At 41.5% G+C, this 6,243-nt stretch overlaps 1 long non-coding RNA gene across 1 annotated transcript; it reads left to right on the top strand.

Moving 5' to 3' along the window:
• Positions 1–3,731: 3,731 nt before the first annotated feature.
• Gm35627 lies at positions 3,732–5,894 on the top strand. Its single transcript, XR_384107.3, has 3 exons — positions 3,732–3,838; positions 4,231–4,437; positions 4,598–5,894. It is a non-coding gene; the product is annotated as a predicted gene, 35627 (long non-coding RNA).
• Positions 5,895–6,243: the final 349 nt, after the last annotated feature.

The raw sequence follows: 6,243 nt of genomic DNA, 5'->3' as shown, positions 1-6,243 counted from the left end.
GAAAGCACCCAAAGATCTGAAGGAGTCTGCAACTCTATAGGTGGAACAACTATATGAACTACCAGTACCCCCAGAGCTTGTATCTCTGGCTGCATATGTAGCAGAAGATGGCCTAGTTGGTCATCACTGGGAAGAGAGGCCCCTTGGTATTGCAAACTTTATATGCCCCAGTACAGGGGAATGCCAGGGCCAAGAAGCTGGAGTAGGTGGGTAGGGGAGCAGGCTTGGGGAGGGCATAGGGAACTTTCTGGATAGCATTTGAAATGTATATAAAGAAAATATCTAATAAAATAAAATAAAATAAAATTTGCTTACAAAATAATAAAAAAAGAATCATACATGAGATAGAACAATATGTTTTTGGATTTTTTCCTTTGTATTTTGTGAAACTGAAGACTTGGATAGCAAGTCGGGCATGCTCTTGTGCTTCCTCTATGAGAAGAGCCTTTGCTCTCTGCCTTCACGTAGAGAACTGCCACTTCTCTTTTAACTTGGATGCTAGGTACCTCTCACTGTCATCGCTGGATGAATAAACAAAAGAAACCCTTCGTGCTCCATCTTACCTCACCATGGTTTTGGAAAATAAATCTGTACAGCAACACAGTGTTGAGATTATTTAGTATTCTTCATTGTAGCTGATAATTGCTGGAGGAGAAGTGTGTGCAAAATAAGGGCCGAGAATGGTGTCTGCAGTGGGGTGCACACCAAGGTAAGGTGTCGAATGAAGAACAGACAATAAACAAATGAAACATGGGAAGCAGTTGAAGATGCAGCCATATCTGACTGGTGTTTTTTTTTTTCAGTTAGAGTCACATGAAACAGAACAAGAGATCACTGGCTTCTGTCTTTTTGATCTTTCGTGAAGCCGAAGTCTTGAGTAAGTAAGTCAGGTGGATGGAATTGTTGTAACGAGTCCTAAAAAGGTCACAGGATGTAACGTGAGTACCACCATTGCCTAGAAGAGTCTGAGTTCTGCAACTGAGGGACTGGGCAGTAGGTGATGGTCACTTACCTCTGCTCTGGCTTTTTTTAAAGATGGTAGTAGCTTGAACTATCCCACCTACAGTACCTAGGTGAGATGGACAGATCTCATGTGTCTACCTCTTTTTCTGTTTCTAACTCCCAATCTCTTTGTGCCATGGTGGTGGTTGTGGGGGCTCCTCTGTTTCTGAGGAGAAGGTTCTGTGTGGACCACAGCTGTCCATATTCACACGGATTCCCACGGAAAGTTCATCTGAGGCATCTCTATGAGCATTTCCCAGCATGCTTTCATCCCTTCCCAATATGCACATTCCACGCAGACTTGCCAGCAGGCTGAGACTCTTGTTTGAGTTATTTTATTAGAACTTTGAAGGCCCGTGGTGCAAACTCAAGCATCATCAACTCATTAGCAGAATTTATTACCAGACAGCAGGACTCCTGACAAATAGGTCTGCTCTGTCAGTTGACTCACATTGATTTCTTTAGAGGTTTTGAGGTTTTATCCCCATCTAAGTATGTTCAATAATTTGTTTTACAGATGTGGAAGTTAATGCCTAGTATGCCCCAAACTCAGGCAGAAGTTCACCTACTTTTCTGATTCTTTTCCTACTGTATATGCCAAAAATCACTGCTCTTACCGGGAGAATGATCAAGATAGCTAAGTTTAAAAACTGATTACGTGTGTGTGTGTGTGTGTGTGTGTGTGTGTGTGTGTGTGTGTATACGCGCACGCGCATGCGTGCACAAGCAGACACTCAGCACTGTGCATGTGTGAGCTCAGAGAACAATCTGTGGGAACTGGTTCTCTCCTTCTTCTTTTGGGTCCTATGGTTGAAAACAACAACAAGCTTGACGGCTAGTGTTTTTACATGCTGAGCCATCTTGCTGCTATAAGACAGGTGCATTTTGATGAAAATGGAAAAGAAAGAAAGAAAGAAAGAAAGAAACAAAGAAACAAAGAAAGAAAGCAAGCAAGCCAAACACAGCCCTGAAGCTTGGGGAATTATTAGACTACCAGTTGAGGGGTCTGTGTGAAAATGCAATCGGTGGCAGGAGTCTTTAAGAAAGATTAATGGCCAGGTATATGAGGCCCACCTCAACAGGTGAATTTTAAAGAAACCAATGGAGTTTTCTAAGTCAAGTTTCTTCAAGAATATAAGAACTGTGCACGTTTACAGCTTTGTACACTAGTACCTCTGGCTCCACACAACATACTTTCATCATCTCTAAAGGAGACTTGCACTTACTGAACATTCGGTTCCTATTTGCCACTCCCATCGCCCTTGACAGTCATTAGTCCATTGTTTGCTTATGGATGTACCTATTTTGGATATTTCATGTAAGTAGAATCAGACCAGATGTGGCCCTTTTATGATTATTTCATTTCAGTTAACATAATGATTTTAGGCTTATCTTCACTGTAGCACCAAATGTCAGTTTGTTAGGTGATAAAACAGAAAGGTTGTATGTGTGTGTGTTTAAGTGTGTATGTGTTATACGTGTATACGTGTGTATGTGTGTGTGTGTATATATGCTATATGCATGTTGTATATGTAACATGTGCATGTGTACACGTGTGTGAGTACGTGCACTCACGTGTGCATATTTGTATACATGTGTGTGTATCTGTATGTATGTGTCATGTGTGTGCGGTATGTACATGTGTGTGAATTTCATTATAGCTTTTTTGGAGTCTACATTCAAGTTCTCCTTAGTTGAAGAAAGACCTGTGGAGTCCAAGCCACATCCAGCATGAGGAAGATCTGAGGGCTCTGACAATCAGGAGAACATGCTTAGCCTCACAGAACACTCTAGCACATTGTATAATTTTTTTTTTTTTTTTGCCACAGAAATACTTACCAAACCTTCAGCAATATTACAGGAAGTCTGAACTGTAGAGATGGAGGGGGTGGAGGGGAGAAGAAAGTGTATGAAAGTTATATATGTATAGCTATCCAGGGTCAAATTGAAGTAGAAAAAAGACAACAAAAATTAAAACTCAATAGAAGTTTAGGACGTTCCTTGACTGTCTGCCAGGGTATCTCCCATGGAAGATGGCGGGGGAACTTAGGAGCATGGCTACAGGGGAAGTATCAAGCTATTGTTCTCTTTAATCTGATATGCGTGAAGTGCAATGCTTAAGACTTGTTAAGCACTACTGTGCATATGCTAAAGAGTGAGCATCATCTACTGGTTGAATGATTACCATTCTCCTTCTTATGCTTACTTGAGCATCACCAGATGGGAGCCCCCATATAGGCTGTGTGTGAAAATGAATTAATGTCCAGTGAGAATCAACACCCACCAGATTCTTGAATACATTTGTGCCAACTAAGATTTCCCCCCCAACAGAGAAGTACCAAATTATTGGACAGTGAGAGGTTTGTGACCTCTCAGATGAGCTGGGTTCTGTGGTTACTACTGTCATCACTAAGCAAAACGGAAGGGATCATCATTAAACATCATCAGCAAAGACAAGGAAATCCAGACTCAGGAAACTGATATGGCATCCAAGAGCTCACAAGTGACAGAGTTAAAACCCAAACTTCAGGAGCTTCCCTGCAAAGATGGTGGTGGCTCCTAGCTTAGGGAATAACACTGCCTTTTGGTGGCAGGAAACCTCAAGGGCTGAAAGAAATACTATCTTGATTTTAGAAGTTCTCACATCCAACTCCGTTGTTTCATTCTGCATTCTGAGGGAGATAATCTTTTTTTTTTCTTTTGAGTTTTAGAGGTGCTTCTTCAGACAAAAAACTCGAAATTCCAACTTAAAAGTTGACAAATGCACTGAGACAAGGAATCCTGACGTACAGCTACAGTGTGGGAATGCTTGCCAGGAGAGCCATTCATCTTGGAAGTAATTGCATATTTTACTTGGCTTTGGGTTTCTGGAATGAGATCTTTGGGAAAGGGCTTTTAAATTTTACACAAGTTTCAAACCAGTGGTGTAGAACAGATCTTTGCGTGAGTGGAGATAAAGACATTTATCTCAATAGAGAATGGAGAGTTGAGGAGACATAAATTCTTCCTCTCAGCACCTTGTTTTAGATTTTCCTTTCTGGAGTTCCAGATGGGGGCTGCTCTCTCGTGCGTCGTCTCTGAGAGCAGCTACAGCCAGCAGGGCCCACAAGTGCTGAGGCTGGCACTGGACACAGCTTGAGATCCTGGGATCTGGACCCTGGAGATCTGGGAAAGTGGTCTCTACTTCCTGTTCTCTCCTTAGCTGCTTTGTCTTCTGTCCTGTGGCAGGAGAGTCCCGTGAAGGTACCATGTCTCCTTTAGTCTGACTCCCTTCGTTTCCTGAAGCAACATCACATGGCAGATCTATGAAGTCATGAGGTGCACATACTCTGCCATCAGTCGTGTGGAACCCTGCATGATTGGCACAGCCTACTCTCCAATGGCTCCTTTCTGGAGGTTTAACTTCTGAAATAGTTCTCCACTGCCTGCCTTCAGGTGAACTGCATTCTTAAGCCTGTTCCTTCTCTGTTCTAGTTTTTCAAATATTTACTTTTATTTTTTTGAGATTATAATATAATTACAGTGTTTCCATTTCTCCCTCCCTTTTCTTCCCTCCCATGGGTCTCCCTGTTCTCTTTCAAATTCTTTTAATTAGTGAAAAGACAAGACTTGATGTGTGAATGACTCCACACTTGGTGTTGAAAGCACTTATGTTTATCTGATGTTTATGAGTCGGGTCTTCAGAGCTGGCAAGAATGGCCTGTGTTGGAGATCTGCAGAAATAACAGCCACACATCGTTGGATTGCCTTTACTTTCTTCTACTCCAGATAGCAGACTGGTGATTCAAAGTATGTCACAGGGATATAGAGCATGTGATCATGGAAGTGGACATTGTTTTTGGAGACTTTCTTGGTTCCTTGCCAGATTGAAGGACCCAGTCAGGACAGGAGATCCCAAAACAATTTGACTACCTTCATCCTCGAAAGAAGAGATGAAAATCTGACAGGCTGTCCAATGTCAACTGGACCTGACCATCAGGTTCACGGTTTGCTCTGATACCACACTCACATAACCAACAGCCTCTGCCCTTCATTTCTTGCTCTTGCTGTACTGTCTATTTTCCTTGAATGTTTAGTGCAACAAGGATAGCGACGCCTTCTCATTGAGAATCCCATGTTCTCAAGTGTGTGTGATGTAAGGCTAGGGGGCAGACCTGCTGTCTAACACTTGGATATTAACAGAAGAACTTTTCAAACTGCTTAGCATAATATTATATATCATTATATAACTCACACACTTATCTTTCCCATGTGACACCCCTTTAAGCAATTAGTGATAGAATATTTCAATACATTAAAAAGCCAAGTGGCCATAAAAGTGTCCTAGGACAAATGAGTGAGGTGCAGGTAGAAGAATTACTAAGCTTTGATAGAATGGAAGGTAATGGAGAAAATGCAAGGTCATGCATATGTGAAGGATTACTCTATCTCAAATGATTGCAATTATGATGGGAGGCTCTAATATGAGAAACAAAGACCATTCAGAGGGGAGCTCGTTTTGACTACTGGTCTTTAAAGACCACCTGGTTGTGGCAGTTAAATGCCTGGGTAGCAGTTTCAAGTCTTGGATCTACTCCGTACTCTCTTTAAGACCTTGGAAGATTTACCTAGCCCCTTCATGCTTCAGTATCCTTAATTTAAAGGTAATAATTGCGCATGCTTTAAAGGGTCATCCATGACAAGGATACAGTGAAGTGATTTGTGTTGAGCTTCATAATTGCTGGAGTTTAATTGCTATGATGCTAAGAATCTTGGTGTGGGAGGGGCCCTTTGGCTAGGGCCAGGAGCATGATATATAGTTGAGATACAGGTGTAGTCTTTACTGCTCATAGCTCTTCAAAAATGAATGAGAACAGAAAATATGAGGAAAAGGAAGTTACCTAAAATCTCTAAGATCAGAGTGAAGAATCATATTGAAAAAGTTCCATTCACTGAGATCACTGAAGAACACACCTCAAGGATCATGGCCTTCTCAGGGAACTTAAACAGTCACCAAACAACATTTATTTTTCCAAATAGAACTGAGGCATCTTAAAATAGAGGACATTTGTACCAAAAGGCTAAGGAAACTGAAATCTGACATTAAGATCAAGGAAATAAAGAAGGACATCAGTTATAGACGGAAACATCTCTGATGTCTAAAAACAAGTGGCACATCTTACCTTCAGTTAAGATTTTATCAATGGTAGGTATACTGGAGAGACAAAGAAGACTGTTGTCAGTGAGGACTTGTTTGTCTGT

The sequence above is a fragment of the Mus musculus genome, chromosome 15 (genome assembly GCF_000001635.26).
Source record: "Mus musculus strain C57BL/6J chromosome 15, GRCm38.p6 C57BL/6J".
NCBI lineage: Eukaryota > Metazoa > Chordata > Mammalia > Rodentia > Muridae > Mus > Mus musculus.
The sequence above is the reverse complement of the archived record's forward strand: the minus strand, read 5'-3'. Positions and strand labels throughout refer to the sequence as shown.